The 18,972-nt window shown below is 42.8% G+C and overlaps 1 protein-coding gene across 7 annotated transcripts in view; it reads right to left on the bottom strand.

Moving 5' to 3' along the window:
* Nucleotides 1-16,451, bottom strand: part of PTPN4 (protein tyrosine phosphatase non-receptor type 4) — a 190,873-nt gene extending 174,422 nt beyond the window's left edge. For all 7 annotated transcript variants that reach the window (XM_051848751.3, XM_017342790.4, XM_051848752.3 and 4 more), the window contains exon 1: nt 15,850-16,451. The gene's annotated coding sequence lies outside the window, so the exon portion shown is untranslated. The remainder of the gene's footprint in view (nt 1-15,849) is intronic.
* Between the last annotated feature and the right edge of the window lie 2,521 nt (nt 16,452-18,972).

The following is an 18,972-nucleotide window of genomic DNA, read 5'->3' as shown; positions in this document are numbered from 1 at the left end:
CAGCAGATGTTAGACCTCTCTCTCTGCCTCCACTTTTCTCTCTGTGTAATTCTGACTTGCAAATAAATAAAAAATCTTAAAAAAAAAAAAAAGTTTCAATGAGCTAATATATGAGAAGTCTTTAGCACAGTGTAAAAATACCTAGTTTGGCCTAGGATGTCCCATGTTAGAGCGCTGGGGTTTGATACCTACCTCTGGCTCCTGACTAGAGCTAATGCAGAATTTGGGAGGCAGTGGTAGTGACTCAAGTAGTTGGGTCCGTAATGCCAAGGAGACAAGTTGGATTGAGATCCTGGCTCTTGTTTTCAGCCCTGACCCAGACCCAGCTGTTGGAGGCACTTGAGGAGTGATTCAGTGAATGGAAGTGGACATGCGCATGTGCACTCTCTGTGTGTGTTTTTTTTTTTTTTTTTGAGGGAGGGAATAACCCTAAATACTAGCCATTATTTTCATCATCATATTTTATTAGGTTCTACCTTTCTAAGTCTTCAAAATTGATTTTAAAAGGGGAAAAGCATGTAAATATGTATTGTTTTTATCACATTATTCTAGCAAGGGGCCAGCATCATAGCGCAGCTGGTAAAGCCGCCAAGTGCAATGTCAACATCCTGTATGGGCAGGTTCATGTCCCCAGCTAACGGCCTAACAAAAGCAACAGAAGATGGCCCAGGAATTCAGACACTTGCTACCCACGTGGGAGACCTGAAAGAAGCTCCTGGCTTTGGCCTAGTCCAGCCCTGGCAGTTGCAGCCACCTGGGGAGTGAACCAGCAGATAGGACAATCTCGCTCTCGTGTGCTCTTTTACCTCCTTCTCTGTAACTCTTTCAAATAAATAAGCCTTTGAAAAAATCTAGCAAAATCAGAATTAACAGAGTATGTATTATTAAAGCTTTAAATCAAGTAGTCATACATTAAAAGATTGCATAAAGCTTCGCTTTTTTCTTTCCTCCATCCCTTCATTCATTCAATAAATCTGAATGTCTCATAGCATGCCAGACAGAGAAAAACATGAAGATATCAGACAAACAAGATGAAGGTTTCTACTCTCATGGAGCGTCCATTCTAATAAATAAAGAAAAAACATATATATATAGTATGTTGGGAAGTGGGAAGCAGGCATATTGAAGAAGGCATGTGGGAGTAGGGGTACAATTTAAAATAGGATAATCAGGAAAGGCAGGCCTGAGAAATTCATTTTTTAGAAGAAACTTGAAAGGAAGTGAGAGAGTGAGCCATGTGGTCACTGATCTGCCTGCAACACTTGAGAAAAGGTGTTCAGGACAGAGGGAAGAGCAAACACAAAGACCGGAAGTCGGAAGTCGGAGCATGTATGCCATGCCAGGCAGGAGAAAGGAAGCCAGTGAGCCCTGAGAAAAGGGAACGGGGAGTGGTCCGAGATGAGAACAGAGAGTAGGGTCCACTGATCATGGGGCTTTGCTGGCCATAGTAAAAACTTAGCTTTTCCGAGTAAGACAAAAAGCCATTACAGGATTTTGAGCAAAGCAACAAGATCATCTCCTTTATGATGTAAGTAGATGCATTTTTCAACTTGCAGCATTTTCTTTTCATATATTAGATATAAAAAATACAACACTACAAATTGGTAAGAAAAATACTTAAAACTTTAGCATCTAAATAGTCTGAAAACTGTATTCAGAAAGAAATGAAATTAATAATTGAACAAGAAAAAAATCCCAACCATATTATCACTAAAAAAATAAAACAAAGTACCATTTATCACCTATTGCTAAGAAGTTACTAGATGACTCCCACAATCCTCTGTGTGAAACCTTTGGTTTCAAACCACTTGAATTTCAGAATAGTTGACATAGAGCTGATAAAAACATTCTTGGTTGGTTCTAAGGCAAAGTTCTATATTCAACTTCATTGTTATTTAAAGCATCTTTAGAGAACCTGAAGAACGCACACTGGATACAGTTAGTGAACAAAGGTTAAACAGCAAGTATGGCTGCCAAATGAGCCTTGAAAACTCTTGTTGTTTTAAGGATTTGGGATTTCAGAGTTGCACATGAGGAACTACTGACTTATACAACTCTTTTTGGGGCTTGAGATGTGGCAGAGCCAGTAGTGTCACTGCCTGTAAGACAAACATTCCATAAAGGTACTGATTTGTGTCCCTGCTGCTCCACTTCCAATCCAGCTCCCTGCTAATGGCATTGGAAAGCAGGCCTGGGGGCATGGTGAGAGATCCTGCCCCCACCTGGGAGACCTGAAGAAGCTGGTGGCTCCCAGCTTCAGCCTGGCTCAGCTCTAGCCTTTGTGGCCATCTGGGGAGTCAAAGAGCAAATGGAAGAACTCTGTCCCTCTCTTTCTCTCTCTCTCTTTTCTCCTCTCTAACTTTTTCAAATAATAAATCTTAAAAAAAAAAAAAAAGCCAAATAAAAGTGAGTCACCAATTATGAGAATCAGCCAAGAGAATCTTTCCAAATCACAAAATCTTTCCCAATGAAGATGTCCCACTTCCCTAAGTAGCTTCTTCAGTAAGTCAATGTAACTGACTATAACACGCACTGGGCTAGAAAAAGTAAGATAAATTGGCAATGTAAATAAGCAAACTATAGGGATTATATTACAATGCAAATAAAATAATTTGAAAATTCTTGAAGTTTGTAATATTTTGCTTCCATACAGTAAGAAACATTTTTAAAAGAAAGACAAAAAGAATATCAAAATACTTTGAAGTTTTTATTTCTTAAGTAATTTTAATCTTCTTGGAAAATTCCAATTTTATTTCATGGGAAGACACAGAGACAATGTAAAATTCTGTTTCAATATGCATGTCAGATTATGCTTGCTACAGTGCAGCAGGAATTGAAAAAGATAAAACTAATTGCAGAAAGCACTTTAAGGAGACTACTGTAAAAGTCCAGTTAAGACACGATACTTTTAAAAAGTGTTGTTTTGTTGTTTTTTTTTTTTCTTAAGATTAAGGCAGAGTGACAGAGAGGGAGAGACAAAGTGAGATCTTCCATCTGCCACTCCTCAAATGCCTACAGCAGCCAGGTTAGGTCAGACTGAAGCTAGGAGCCAGCAATTCCGGTGGAGTCTCCCACAAGGGAGGGAGAGGCCCAAATACTTGGGCCATCATTTGCTGCCTTTCAGGCACATTAGCAGGAATCTGGATTGGAAGCAGAGTAGCCAGGACTGGAGCTGGCACTCCTTTATGGGAAACAGGCATCCCACAATGTGGCTTAACCCACCTGGCCACAATGCCTTCCCCAAGACAAGATAGACTTCTAACAATTAACAAAGAAAATTTTAAATCATCCCAAATAATTTCTGAAGTGTTGCCCCACCTTCACATTGACAATCCAAAGCTCAAGTACTAAAGGGAAATTGAGGGTAGAGAGGAAACTGAACAGTGGTGAGTGATACTCCAGACAGGCAATGAGAAGATGATATCCAGAGCTTACAGTAGCAGGCATCAGGCAATGGTCCAGGTAAGCAGGGCCTTGGTGTCAGAGAGGTCAGAGAAGCAGGTGGTATCCCAGTGATCAAGAAAAACACAACAGGAAAACATGGCAGCAAACAACATGTCTAATTTTGTGGCTCTTGATGTAAGACACAAAAGCAGACAGCAGAGAGAGCCAGCTACAAGGCTAGAGTTCAAGAATTCAAAAATAGGACATTATAGCACAGAAAACCAGGACAGCAGCAGCAGGAGATACAGATTCTGAACGCAAGTAAACTCACTTCTAAAACCTAAATCTTGCCATTCCTCAGCTGTGAGCCTCAACTTCCTCATATTTAAAAAGGGAATAGTACTACCTACTCACAGGGTGGCGGAGAGAATTAAATGAGACAGCATACATAAAAACGCTCAGTTAGAGTCCAACAAATTAAATTAGTTTCAGCCCTTTCTTTTTTTCTCACATTTTTCCCTCTAAGCTACTGAAATGAAGGTGAAGTCTTTAGCCTGATCACAACTAGGCAGTAGAGGAACTGAGAAAGGCAGGCAGATCATTAATGCAAAATGCCTCATGGGAACACGAGTTCATAAAATGAAGTAAAAACAAATGAGTTACACAAGTTAAAGGGTCTCAAAACTGAAGTATAGTGAAAGTTCAAATAATTAGAATTAGTTAGCTTAATAGTATATCCGCAGTAGAATGTGACACTATTTTTAAAAAGAAACAAAGAGGAAAAGGGAGGGGAAATTCTATATACTGAAGTCAACTGATCTCTAAGGTACAGATTAAATAAAAATATTATAGTATAAAATATCAATATATAATTATATTAATATATAAGATATTAATATATCTTCTATATAGAAAGGTAGGGGTAAAATAGTAAACTGCATTTGTATTTAGTTCTATGTGTGTAAATATTGTAGAAAATACAAAAAATAAAAGTGGTTACATATAAAGAACAGGGAAGAGAAGGACATACAGGGACAGAGTAGTGTTGAGACTTCTCAATATATACTATCATATATTATATTGAAATTTAAAATCTATTTATTTTATTAGAAAGCCAGAAACAGGAACAGACAGAAAGAGATCACCCACCTGCTGGTTCATTCCTCCAAATACAACAGTTGGGGATGGGTCCTGTCAAAGCCAGAAGCCCGGAATTCAATTCATTCTCCCTTGTGGGTGGCAGGGTCCCAATTACATGAGCCATCATCTGCTGGCTCCCACAGTGCACACTAGGAGGAAACTGGATTTGGAAGTGGAGCTGGGACCTGAACCAAGGCACCATAATATGGGACGTGGGCATCCCAAGTGGAATCTAACTGCTGTGAGTGCCAAACACTTGCTCCTTAATTTTTTTTAAAGATTTATTTATTTATTTGAAAAGCGCAGTTACACGGAGAGAGAAGGAGAGGCAGACAGAGAGGTCTTCTATCTAATGTTTCACTCCCCACTTGACCGCAATGGCTGGAGCTGCACCCATCCGAAGCCAGGAGCCAGGAGCTTTTTCTGGGTCTCCCATGTGGGTGCAGGGGCCCAAAGACTTGAGCAATCTTCTACTGCTTTCCCAGGCCACAGCAGAGAGCTGGATGGGAAGTGGAGCAGCCGGGACTTGAACCAGTGCCCATATGGGATGCCAGCACTACAGGCAGCCACTTTACCCACCGCACCACAGCACCAGCCCCACTCCTTAATTTTTAAAGTTGAACAAAGTAGCCACATTATTAATTCAAAAAAGACAATAAAATTTAAATAACTTTTTAAAGATAATCGAGAAGTCTTGAGGGTTCTGGTAATATTTACCACTGTATTTATTAACTGTGACTTCTCTGTACATATTTTAGCTGTATAATCACACTAATACTATGATCTACACAGTGTACTAAATTTCTAATTCTATACAAAATTTCAAATTCCTCTGAAGAAAGAAAAATAATCTCCTTGAGGATGAAGATCCTGTCTTAATCAATTCCGTATCCCCACTGCCAAGCAGAGGGCCTGTTACCCAACTCATGCTCAAAGAGTACACAAGACTGCATAAGACTGGTTCTGGATTGGTTAAATGTTTTCCTTCTGGTAATAAGTTTTCATTTAATTGTTGGTGATTTGTCCATATACAATAATATACTTAGAATCTGTGTTTTTATAAAAATGATTGGGAAAAGCTTTTACTTAACACTTTAATTATATAATAAAAAGGTATCATATAACTAATAATACAGTAATATTAACATTGACCCTGGGATGACTCCAAAGATACACCATAAGATGGCAATCGTTTGAAATGGTGGCAGGCAGCTGTCCCAGATATCTATTAAAGTTCCCTCAGGGCATTTTTTGATAGCAGGTGTGGCTATATGGTTTCGTTTGTACATCTTTCAAATAACTACCACAGTCTCTTTTTCTTAATTCCAACAAATGTTAGAGTGCATGTAACCAATAAAAAAAGGACATTTTTCCTGATGCTGTACCTTATCTCTCTATGACCCAGAGACCATCTTTCTTCTCTTAATAGCCAAATTTCTTTAAGAATTGCTTGTCTAGTTTACATTATGTATCTAGTTTCCTCGGTTTGGTTTCTTGTGACACCCTCTCCTGTAATTCTTCTGCTAAAATAAGACAACAAATTTCAACCTAGAACAGCTCAGAAAAGCTCTACAGCACTTCAGCAGAGTTCCTGTATCACCACCTCTCTGCTCCACACCTACCCTGAAGAACCTGTAAGGTCTGAAATGAGACCTGGGACTTTATGTTTTTAATCAGCATCTCAATGATTCTGATAGAGGTGGTCTGTCTGGATTTACCTGAAAACCAACTAGCTAAGGTCATCAATAACTTTCCAAGAGTCAAATTCAAAGCATTTTTGGTCTTCTCTCTCTCAGCAGCATTTGACACCTTAAAATTCCCTACTTCGTTGCCTGCTATGACACAAACCAGACGCTCTCCTCTCAGTCCCGTGACTCAGGGTTCTTCACTGGCTATTTCACCTGAGAGTTCTTAGTAATTCAAAAACGGTGGTGGGGAGTTCCATCAGTAAAACCTCAGCCTAACTTAACACACATTCCATAAGCAGTGACCGTCATGCCCACTGCTTCAGCTAACACCCATACAACTTCAAATCCTGCCACTTGGGGTTCCAAACTATTTTGATACGGGTAGTCAGAGGTTATACAGTGTAGGAGAAAGAAGATGCTACTGTATCAGAAAAATCTGAACTCCAAAATATTTGCTCTGCTATTTACACAGCAACATGGCCAAAGACATATACCTTCTTGAATTTCAGCTTTGTTCTCCTTTAAAACTGAGGATGACACAGTTTTAACAAATTTCATTCTGATTCAGTGGGGGAAATCTCTTCCCTATAAGAACCTGACAGCATATCCTGAGGACCACATGTCATGTGGCTCAGAGGGGACAGGCAAGGAGATACCTAGTGTGGAGTCAGGAGACTGGGACATGCAGACACTGAGTATGTAAATAAGTGAGAAAGGGGGAGCCAGTTTCTCCCTGCTGAAGAAAAATAAAAGATTTATATATACAAAAAAGGAAAGAGCCGGAAAGAATCCTGAAGTGTTAGACTGGAATTGGTTGTGTAAGTGTGAACTTTTAAAATATGTACAGAGTTAGGCACAGAAAATAGATTGAGCTGTGTATACACATACAGATACTTCTGACCCCCCAAAAGTGATGGCACTCCATCAGAAATGACTATACTAACCATCCCAATCCTGGTTCCTAAATATCATCTCCATTTTTAAAAGAAATTAAGATTTCCTGGATAAATGATTCTAGAACTGGGACAGGAATGTATAAAAGGAGCTCCAAACATTTAAGTACACCAAGGATGGGAACATGTCAAGAAGATGCAGGAACCAACGTGCAGGGGTTCCATTAGACAAACCTGGACCAATCTGAGCACCAAAATAAAAGTTAAATAAAAAAAAAAAAAAAACAGAAAACCCTATGAGTACACTGATATAAATATGTAAATAAATGGAGAACAAGGGGAAAATCTCCTTTCAGAATACTAATAAAGGTAGGTGGCAACCTTCATAATGATGGTTGATTCAGGCAGGATCCCCAGTAGACACAAGGATTGGTGTAGTCAGAGGTTTGATGAGGAATATTGGCAGTGTTGGGTATCTTCCCACCCAAGAGTTAGCAACTGGAGAAGGAAAAATGACGACTTTCCAGTAGAGAAAACCAGTAGACATGACTTTAACAAGGTGTTCAAGGTTACATCACCTGTGGTGGGACAATACTGTATGTCTCCCAGCGAAGCACTAAGAATAGCACAGCATCATTTCTATGCTATTTCTGCCAACAATGCATTCGGTCTGCATGTGAGCAACCCTCAGATGTATCTAAGTAAAAAAAGGGCTGCACTGTCAAGGTCATAAAAAACTGGAAAATACTGAGGAACTGTTCCAAATGGAAAAAGACTCAAGAGACAAGACAATTAAATGCAATGTATGATCCCGAACTGGATCCTGAACACAAGGTAAAAAGAGATACTGATGGGGCAGATGAAAAAATTTGAATGGCATCTAGGGATCTGAAGGAAGTGTTGTGTCAACGTTGAATTCCTGACTTGGTGGTTATGTAGGAGCCTGTCCATGTTTTGGTAACTACACACTAGAATATCTAGGGGAAATGGGCCCGATGTCTATATTTCGCTCTCAAATGGTTCAGAACAAGTCTAAAGAGATTAGAAATGGCACATTCCCCTGAAATGAATGATCAGAATGAGAGATGATTACATAGTTTCACTGAAACTTGAGAACTTAATTAGATATAGCAGAGAGAGGGAAAGGGCCAAAGACAATGCCAAGGTTACTCCTGGGGACATATGAAAGGGAGGGCCTTACTGAGGCCCCTACAGGGAGCCAGGCACACCAAGATGTTCCAGCTTATCTTGTGTATACACACAGTATACAAGTATATATATTTGTTTATATAGGTTACATTAATATAGGTAATATAATATTCAAAATTGGCTGAAAGGGGGCAAACATTTGGTGCAGCAGTTAAAACAACACTTGGGACACCATATCTCACACCAGGGTGCCAGAGTTCAAATCCTGGCTCCACTCCTGATTCCAGTGTCCTGCCAAATATGCACCCTGGAAGGCAGCAGACAATGAATGGCTAAGTAGTAGAACCCCTGCCATCCATCCACGTGGGAGACCCAGACTGAGTTACCAGCTCCTGGCTTCAGCCTGAGCCTGGCCTAATACAGGCTGTTGTGGGCATTTGGAGAACAAACTAGCAAACTAGTGGACAGGAGCTCTCTCTCTGCATTTTCTGTCTCTCTCTTTCATTCCCCATTTCTTTCTTTCCCTTTCACGTTCTCTCCTCCCCTCCTCCTTTCCTTCTCTCTCTCTCTCTCTCCCTCCCTCCCTGTCTGCCTTTAAAATAAAAAGAAATTTGGTTGAGGAGCACTCAGGACCTCCTTGTACTTTTCTTAAGACTTTTCATTAGATTTGACATTATTTCAAAACATTAATTAAAGGCAATTCAGGGGAACTTATGACAACCTTGATGCCTGGCAAAATACGTGGTTCACTGAAGGCGCGCCATAAAAATCACTTGGCTTTTCCTTTCCAAAGGGAAACTGCCAAAGAAGAAATCTTAGCATTATCAGTTCTTTTCCTCTTTCCCCTACATCCAAGTGGGCTCTCAGTTCTAGCCACCTAATCAGCTTCAGCTATAGATGCAATCTTATCTCTATTTCGCATTTCCAGTTCTTATCATTTCTCACCTGGACCACTGCAACAGCACCCTGACTGACTTCATCCTTGCACCATCCTTACATTCTTGTATTTTTATCTAAAAGTCAGAAGTTACCTTTCAAAACCTACATTTAATCTTACCATTCCCTTATTCAAATACCTACAATTACTCCCTAATGTTAATACCAATTTCCCAAGAGGCAGCCTAAATGCATGTTCAGGGCACTGGTAACATAACAGCAAGAAAAAGCTGTTCCTCATGTATCCTCACAGTCACACACACACAAAAGAATGAAACAGTAGGTATTAAGGGGTGGATGGAGGGGAAAACAAGAACCTTGATTTGACCTTCCTTACACATATTTTAGGATTTACTGGATGCCAAGGGTGAGAAGGTACCACAAACTCTTCAGTATATACAGCATCTAAAACAGTGCTTTTCTCAATCTTTTTCCCAACTTGGCACCAAAGAAAATGACAATTTTTTTAGCACACTGGAACAAACCAAAGAACTATTTAAAGCCAAAAGAAACCATCCTGGGTGCTCAGATATGCCTCACTGCACCAAACTGGCACACCAGTTGGGAAATTCTATTTTAAAAGCCTCAATATGATCCCACTCATTGCCCCAACACAAGTACCTTCACAGAGCTTCATCTTCCACTTGGCGCGCGCACACACACACACACAGGAGCAGACAGACACCCACACCCACTCAGAGATAGATATATACAAAGACAACTTGAATTTCTCCAAACACACCATACACCCTTTCATACTTCTGGATTTTAGGACATGCTGTTCTTTCCACCAAGATCAATTCCACCTCATCCTTCAAGACCAGGCTCAAATGCCACTTCTCATTTCCCCCAGATTTTATTACACTCTGAATTCTAATTGTTTATTGACATATGTTACCAACCTAGAATTTTACCTCAAGGACAAGAATGTCTTATTTACCTTTATACCATTGTTCCCACTTTAATGGACATTCAAATGTTTAATTATCACATAAAGGAATGTTCATGTCCTTTCTCCATATACCAAAAAAAAATTTTTTTTTGACATGCAGAGTGGACAGTGAGAGAGAGAGAGAGAGACAGAGAGAAAGGTCTTCCTTTGCCGTTGGTTCACCCCCCAACGGCCGCTGAGGCCAGTGCACCACGCTGATCCAAAGTCAGAAGCCAGGTGCTTCTCCTGGTCTCCCGTGCGGGTGTAGGGCCCAAGCACTTGGGCCATCCTCCACTGCACTCCCGGGCCACAGCAGAGAGCTGGACTGGAAGAGGAGCAACTGGAACAGAATCCGGCGCCTCGACCAGGACTAGAACCCGGGGTACTGGCACCGCAGCCGGAGGATTAGCCTATTGAGCCGCGGCACCAGCCATCAAAAAAATATATTACTGGCCGGCGCCGCGGCTCACTAGGCTAATCCTCCGCCTTGCGGCGCCAGCACACTGGGTTCTAGTCCCGGTCGGGGCGCCGGATTCTGTCCCGGTTGCCCTTCTTCCAGGCCAGCTCTCTGCTGTGGCCAGGGAGTGCAGTGGAGGATGGCCCAGGTGCTTGGGCCCTGCACCCCATGGGAGACCAGGAAAAGCACCTGGCTCCTGGCTCCTGCCATCGGATCAGCGCGGTGCACCGGCCGCAGTGCGTCGACCGCGGTGGCCATTGGAGGGTGAACCAACGGCAAAGGAAGACCTTTCTCTCTGTCTCTCTCTCTCACTATCCACTCTGCCTGTCAAAAAAATAAATAAAATTAAAAAAATATATATATTAAATCATATAATTATATCATCAGGTTTTCCAAAACAAGAACATCTACTGTAGATACTTTTGTAAAAGTCAGATTTGACACAGAAATTTTCATAACTCTGGAGCATTATCCTAGTCCTTTGGTTTTAGAGTAAAAATAAACCACCATCACCAACAAAGTTTAACAACAGGTAAATAAGTCAGCGCCACGGCTCAACAGGTTTATCTTCCGCCTAGCGGCGCCGGCACACCAGGTTCTAGTCCCGGTCAGGGCACCGGATTCTGCCCCAGTTGCCCCTCTTCCAGGCCAGCTCTCTGCTATGGCCCAGGAGTGCAGTGGAGGATGGCCCAAGCGCTTGGGCCCTGCACCTCATGGGAGACCAGGAGAAGCACCTTCATCTACCACTTATCAATCAACTCTTCCATTTAAAACACAAAGCTAGAAGCTTTATATGTATCATCGGAATCCTCACAATTCAAAGCCAACAGGCTCAAGAGTGTGTGTGTGTATGTGTGTGTGTGTTTATGTTTAAAATATGAACAACTGCCTGCAAGGAAACAAAAATATCTATTCAAGTGGTAATTAATGGTAAATGTTGTTATAGTATCTATTATTTTTTAAAAATTAGCAAGTTTTTAAAGCAGTATTGCTGAACAACACACTAAGCTAATTAAGTAAAATGAAACAGATGATGGCTTTGGTAGGTAAAATAAAGAGAAGAAACACATAAATAGGATGTACTAAACCATATCCAAATAAGCATATGTTAACCCTAGGGCATTTATTACAGGATTCAAAGCTTGATCGGTTGTGATTGGATTAAGCAATATTCTTTCAGAAAAACATGACTTCTGAGGAAGAGTTAAAGAGGAGGCACATAGACTTGAGAGTTAGGTATGCATAAGAAACAAGAGCAGAGGAAAAAACCATGTTTTATTTTTAAGCAAGAATGAGAAACAAGGGTGATAAAATGAAATTGGTAGAAAGTCTTCAAGGCCAAACGGTTCAGTTTGGAATCGATTTGATAAGTGTTAGGGAACTGCTATGTATTCTTAAAGTAGAAGGTGGCACGCAGAAATGAGGCCTTTAAAGATTCAAATACCGTTTCAACATAATGTACTGCCTTGGATCACAAACATTTTCACCAAACTATTGTAAGGGCTGGGGGGTGGGGGTGAGGTAGGGGAGCGGTTATCCTCCAACCTTTGTGTGTGCTTCACACATATGCCTCAAATAGAGAAACTGCCTAAACAGCAGTTCTTACATAAGGGGTGAGCATGCTGGGAAGAGGAGGCTCTATCAGATATAAGGGCTGTGACTACTAGATGCCACTGTACATTTAAATAAGAACACAGCACTTAAGAGCAAGAAGGGACGGTCCAGATAATGTTTTAGTGGCAACCCCTTCATTTTCACAAAAGGATTAAACAGAGGCTCAAGAAGTAAATAACTTGCTTAATGTCAAATATATAAGCAAATAGAAGATTAAATACTCGACCTCAGATTTTCTAGGAAGTAAAATCTAAAGCTGTGTTGTTCAACAGCGTAGCTAACAGCCACATTTGGCTATCAATTTAAAGTCGATTAAAATTAAACACAATTTTAAATTATTTCAAGTGCTACACAACCACACAGGGTTAATGGCTACCCAATCTAACAGTTCAGAAAAAAAACCCTTTCAATCACATTTATCAATTATACCTCAATAAAGAAGGGATGGAAAAAAGTACTTTTATCATGGCAGTGTTTAACTGGATAACACTGATCCAAAGAACAAGCTTGAGTTAGAGCTCGTCTGAATTCCACTTCCTAGGAACATGACCCTGGACAAGTTATTTAATATCCCTTAGCTTCTATTTCAAGGAGAAGGGAGGCAGGCAGAGAATTAATAATACTTACCTCACAAAGTATACTTGATGATTAAACGGGATAACATGAAAAGCCCCTTGTAGGCTGTCTGGCACTTAACAGACAATAAATACTAATGTTCTTCCCTTCTCAATCCTTTTTTCTCTCTACTACTCTGTATAGCTTCCTGGTTAAAACATCCAAACATGATAATCCACCTACATTAATATCTTCCCCTCAAGACAGTCCAAAGTATCTGATTTTCATTGTTTCCTTTACTAATTTCTTCAAATATTCACACCTTTCTTCCAGCGTTTCTACTAGGAACAATGAAATGAAATGAATGTGAGGAAAAGTGCAGCTAATGAAACCAAAGAGAATGTAATAAATTTCTCCTCTTTTCCCCCATCCCAATTATATTTTACTATGCTGACTTACGCAAATGAAATGAAGTGAAATAAATTATGCTTTTCCCAGATTGTACTTCCACACCAATAGAGAATTCTACCGTACTTCCACATTATAGTCCTTCTCACCATCTGTACTGATTGAATATAGATGAAGAAATAACACCTTCCTTCAACAGTACTTTCCTGGCAAACAATAAAAAGGATTTCCAGAAAGCTAAACCCATTTTCAAGGCTTCATAGCTTACTTTAGTAAACTGGCAGATGTAACAAATCTGGACAACAGCACATTAAAAAAAAAATCTCGTAACATGCAGTAACCCAGAAAAATAAAATTCGGCTCAAGTTTGTAGGCAATGCAATTCTATCAATAACTAAATTCTGTGGAGGAGAATCAATTCATATTTGGCTGCACTGAGTTCACTGCTCTAATAATTAGGAATTCAAGGAGAACTTTTAATCATCTGCCTTTAAACACCCACCAACAAGAGTTCTACATATTTTGGAGAAGTCTTCTCGTAGTTTAAAAGTGACCACATTAACTGACTTTCAGAGAGGAAAAGAAAGCATTCTCGGTAACAGCATCTCCTTGAAATTACCTGGTGGTCTCTTACTTTGTTCCTTAAAGATAATTCATTCAAAAACAAGACCACTGATTTCCCCTTAGGGAGTTCAGAGGAAGTCCTAAACACTAAACAGATAACAATGCACATTGTACTGTCACTTTACAATTCAAATTATGTTTAATAGACAAAAGTAAAGTATTTTAGACATACATACCACAGAGTTATTAAGTTTGTGGAGTCACAAGTCACTAAGTTTAAAAAAAGTTTTTATTATTATCCCACATAATTTGTTACCCCACTTTATACACTACAAAAAAAGTTTGCCATCTATGCCTGTGCCAAAGAAATCTAATTTGTGAGATTTTGTAATTTTTTAAAAGTCCCTCAGTGATAATAAAGTGTACATTGGTCACAGCAGAATAGTTCAAATGAATTTTCCTGAGGCTGCATTCTAAGTACATCCGACCTAGAAAGTATTTTTAGCAAGTGTGTTCAATCAATGCTGGTTTTATGCCTAGCTTAAATTAGAAATTGGGTGTCACAAATTTAAAGTAACAATGTTACTAGGGATCTTTTATATTCTATTAGAATGGGGGGGGGGGGATACAAGTTTGACACAATTCAACACCCACAGCCCTAAAGCTGTTAGAAATCGGGTAATAAAAATCACATCCTCTTCCATTACTACTTTTGAAGAACCTGTGATTTGCTAACTTAATGAACTTTAACCTACTCAATATTAAGAAACATTGCACAATAGAGATGTCTCCTTGTGTTTAAAGATCTCTTGCCAAATGTTCAAAATAGATTAGCTAACGCACAAATATTCCCACATACAAAAATGACGTTTCTCTCAAAAACCATTCAAGATCATATAATGGAATCTCGTGCATGTTTCAATGCAGAACTAACAAAGAATATAAAAATGGCTTTTGTGGTAACTGGAGCATAAATTTATTCTGACAAAAAAATGGTGGTAGTCACAAAATAATTGCACTCTTTCTTATGAATTAGTAAATAAGTTCTGTTCAAGGCACAAATTTGGCTTACAATAGTTTTTAAAAAAAAGTTGAATTTATTTAATCAAATTCAAGCTCAAACTGCTGTATCTAACTGTATTCCATCAAGCACACTCTGAGCTCGGAATAATCTTGCTTTTAGGTCATCCCTCCTCCCTTAAAAGATGAAAAATAATTTTTTTCCACTATCACGTTAAGGTTCAGAAAACCAGGATTTTAAAATGCCCTGGCTTTTACTGTCTTCTTTCTACTCAGATCGTCTTTCACAAATCAGATACACTGGCTTTTTGGATTTCTGCATAAACATGTTTTAAATGTGACCCATGAGTTGTACTGGGTCGACGGGGCCCAAGATCTCGTTCCATAAACTTAGTGTTACCAAAGTCTCTTATTCGAAAAGCAGCTGGTGGACCACAGATAGGTACCTGACAGGTTCTGCTGCAAGCGCTTTGAAAAATCCTACAGATCATCCTTGCACACACTGATGTCACTCCACGGTGCACGCCCCTACAGAAAGTCTCCCATCCTAAGTTTCGCAGAAGCATCCAGACATATACCTGTGCAACCGTGAACTGTTACGTTTTAAGGAAACCCTGGGAAACGCATCCATACAACACAACTTTTTCAGGGGACCTCCTACAGATTCCTGAATACCGGTATATACTGGCAGAAGCGCTAAGAGGCTTAAAACTTCATATAGGGAAGCACGGTCTGCTCATGCAGCTTGCAAGAAGCGCTCACATTAGCCAATAAAAAAAAAAAAATTCTACCAGCAATGGAAAACTCAGAAGATTCTAAAGCCTCACCTAGAGTTTAGGTACAGAACATTCCATCTCCACCTCATCCCGTCCCTAGCCCCCGGAGCTCACCCATTTACACAGATTCCAACTCGATGCCGCGGGAGCTGCAAGAGCAGAGGTCCCAGGAAGGGGGAAAGCGTCATTTTCTCCCCCGCTCCCTTTTAAACCAACCTGGTGCCTCAGCCTGCCCTACCTGGCTCGCCTCCCACGAGCCACACTCGCCCCAGGTAACAGCCTGGCGTGCAGCGCGCAGGGCCGGGAGGCCGGAGGGGACCCGGGAGCCTCTTACCTTCGTATCCCAGCCGCGTCCTCTCGGCTGCAGGAGAAAAGCCCCGAGGCCCGGGCGCGCCCCAGGGAAGCGCGTCCGCCGCGCCGCTCCGGGGGGCTCCCTCAGCGCCCCCCGAGCAGCCGCCGCCGCAGCGGCCGCGCCACGGCCCCGAGCCGCCAGCACCACCTCATACTGCGGGGCTGCCGCGGGCCGGCGCCGCCGGGGAGGCGGCCGGGAGGCGGGCAGCCGGCGTCCTCTCCCACCTCCCTGCGGGGATGAGATAATCCACACACCCCCAAAAGTGCCGGGGGGAGGGGAGCCCGGAGCGGGGGGCCTGGCCCCAAACCGCCGACCCTTTCGGCCAAAGCCAAGTCTCTTTCCTCCCGGGCTCAGGCCCGATTTCAGCCCCTGCAGACCCAGGAGTCCCGGGAGAACAATGTGGGGGAGCCGCGAGGAGCGGAAAAGCGCGCAGCGCGGCGCGAGCAGGCGGGTAATCCTGAGCAGCGTTTGTGTGTGAGAGTGCAGGAGGCGCTCAGTCAACCCCCTCCTTCTCCACCTCTTCCTCCTCCTCCTCCTCCTCCTCCTCCGTCTCCTCCTCCTCCCTCAAGCACACCCCGTCTCCTAGGCCGCAGCATAGCAACCGAACATGGCGGCTGCGCAGGCGCGGCCAGTCAGCGGCCAGGAGCGGCGGCGGCGGCCACAGGAGGCGGTCTCGCGAGAGATGAGGCCACGCCCCTTCCCCCCCCCATCCAGCGCCGGGGAGGAGCGGTTGCACCAGCCAAAGCGCGGAGGGACACGCAGGTGCGCGGGCACCCTGGCTGGACGGCGGAGGTGGAGCGCTGTGACCGCGCCGCCGCGCCCTGATTGGCTGCGTGGACGGTGACCCCACCCCACCCCCGCTGGATCTACTGACCTAAGGGATCCGCAGAGGGGCCGGGCGTCTAAGTGTTCAGAGCGAGAGCTCCGCTGCCCGCGCCGGGTGGTGTGGCGGTCCGCGCTGGTAGACGCTGTAGGTGTCTGGGTACCAGTTGTGCACCGTGTCCTAAAGCAAAGCCCGAGCCGACGACGTTCCTTCACACAACAGGCGTGGGGGGCCCTCTGTGCGCTTTTAAAAATTGCATTAATCCATTCTAATAAACACGTGCTGGGTGTTTTGAGGCCAGGGCTTTCAGCTGGGTGCATTCTGATGTTTTATTAATGATACAAACTTCTGGTGATGAGGCAGATGCCGCAGGGCTGGGTGATGGCGGCTGACATGGGGGAAGAGCGCTTCGGTCACCCTTCCCTTTCGTCTCAGTTTTGGCAGTGCCACTCCGTGTCCGTGTCGGCAGGCGCCTTCCTGCCCCTTCCTGGTCTTCGCTGCAGCGCTCACCGGAGCCAGCCTTCCTAAAAACATTGTTTCAAAAATCACTTCGCCTCCAAGCCGAAAAATGGCTTATTTACCACATCAAGGAAATTGGTGCCAATCTGAACCACAGCAATTTCTGTCGTCTCTTGTCCCTCGCACGCTGTGCCTCCAGTATTTCCGTTTGGAAAAAAACAATTTGCCAGGGCCGTGTTTTTCTTGCTTTACCCCCGTGCTTACTCTCTTCCCCAAATCTGTGTGGCAGCCAGGGCGCCCTCACTCCTCCCCGAATGCACACTCGGCGCTAGCTCTCCATGGTCTCTGCCTTCCTTCGCGCTGTTGCCGCTGCTAACACGCTCTCCTCCACCCTCAGCACGCAGGCGGCCTCCAACCACAGACTAGGTGGGCATCCTGCCAGAGGTCAGGATGACGCCGCTAGGAAGGTGTCTACCTTTCACAAGGCACATCTCACTACACAGTACTTAGCTCTGTTAAGTTCCAAGCACCGCTCAGGGTCTTCCCAGCACTGCTCCTGGAAAGCAAGATCCTGGCCTTAGTCACCTCTCTAGGGCCCGGTGACACTTCCTGGTCAGAAAGAAGTTTCTTAAAAAGGAATAAAAGGCTTGAAATTCTTAAGACTTCTTGAAACAGGCTCATGTCAAGCTCCCAAGTCAGTCCTTTGTTGCGTCCCTGGGTGGGCCTAGTCTTGTCTGGATGTTCCTTACTGAAGCCTCTAGACAGTTGTAACTAGTCTGGCAGCCAATCTTTCCAGTTCCAGGACCTCCCCTGCAGCCTGATCCTCCCACACCCATCTGTAAACCACAGTGACCTTTATAAAATATAAATCTGACCGGTAGCATAAATATAACTAGAGTCTCAACATTGGCGGCGGCTGGAGGGGGACATCCTTTGTTTTGGGAAACTCTGCAGGATGAGCTCTTTAGATAAACAGGCGTGAACCTCATATCCATCTTCTCTTCTTGAGGAAAACTATGAGGCTGCTTTTCCAAAAAATTGAGATATAGTTGCATGCCATGCAATTCACCCTAGAACTGTACAATTTAGGGCTTTTTAGCATATTCATGAAGTTGTGCAACGGTCACCACTGTAGTATTCAATCTCAAAAATTATCACTACTATCTAAATTCCACCCCATGAGCAGTCATTCTAACAAGCGCTAATCCACTTTCTGCAGCTGTGGATTTGCCTGCTCTGGACATCTCATACAAAGGAATAACACAATATGTAGTCTCTGGTGTCTGGCCTGAAGCCAGACACAAAAATGCCGGAATAGAGCTTCCTTTGTAGAAATCACCAGGGTGGGGCCGCCAATTCGAGTTCCTGCTGCTCCACTTCCGATCCAGCTCCCTGCTAATGCACCTGGGAAGGCAGCAGAGGATGGCCCAAGTGCTTGGACCCCTGCATCCATGTGGGAGACCCAGACAGAGTTCCTGGCTTTTGTCTTCTGCCTGGCCCAGCTCCTGCAGTTGTGTCCATTTGGGGAGTGAACCAGCAAATGGAAGCTATCTCTCTCTCATTCTTGCTCTCTCTGTAACTCTGCCTTTCAAATAAATAAAATAAGTCTTGAAAAAGAAAAAAATCACCAGGATGGGCTCTTTGGAGTCACCAATAATCACCATTATTTCTAGAGAAATTTGAACTCACCTTAAATCTACATACCCAGCAACCCTGAAAAAACAGGAATAAATAATTCTACTTTAAAAAAAAGAGAGAGAGAAAGTTTTATGCCCATTTGCCTGGGGACCTTCTGAAGAATAAATTAGGAAACAACAAATTAG

This window comes from Oryctolagus cuniculus, chromosome 3 (genome assembly GCF_051225735.1).
Source record: "Oryctolagus cuniculus isolate XC-2025 breed Fujian yellow rabbit chromosome 3, ASM5122573v1, whole genome shotgun sequence".
Taxonomy (NCBI): domain Eukaryota; kingdom Metazoa; phylum Chordata; class Mammalia; order Lagomorpha; family Leporidae; genus Oryctolagus; species Oryctolagus cuniculus.
The sequence above is the reverse complement of the archived record's forward strand: the minus strand, read 5'-3'. Positions and strand labels throughout refer to the sequence as shown.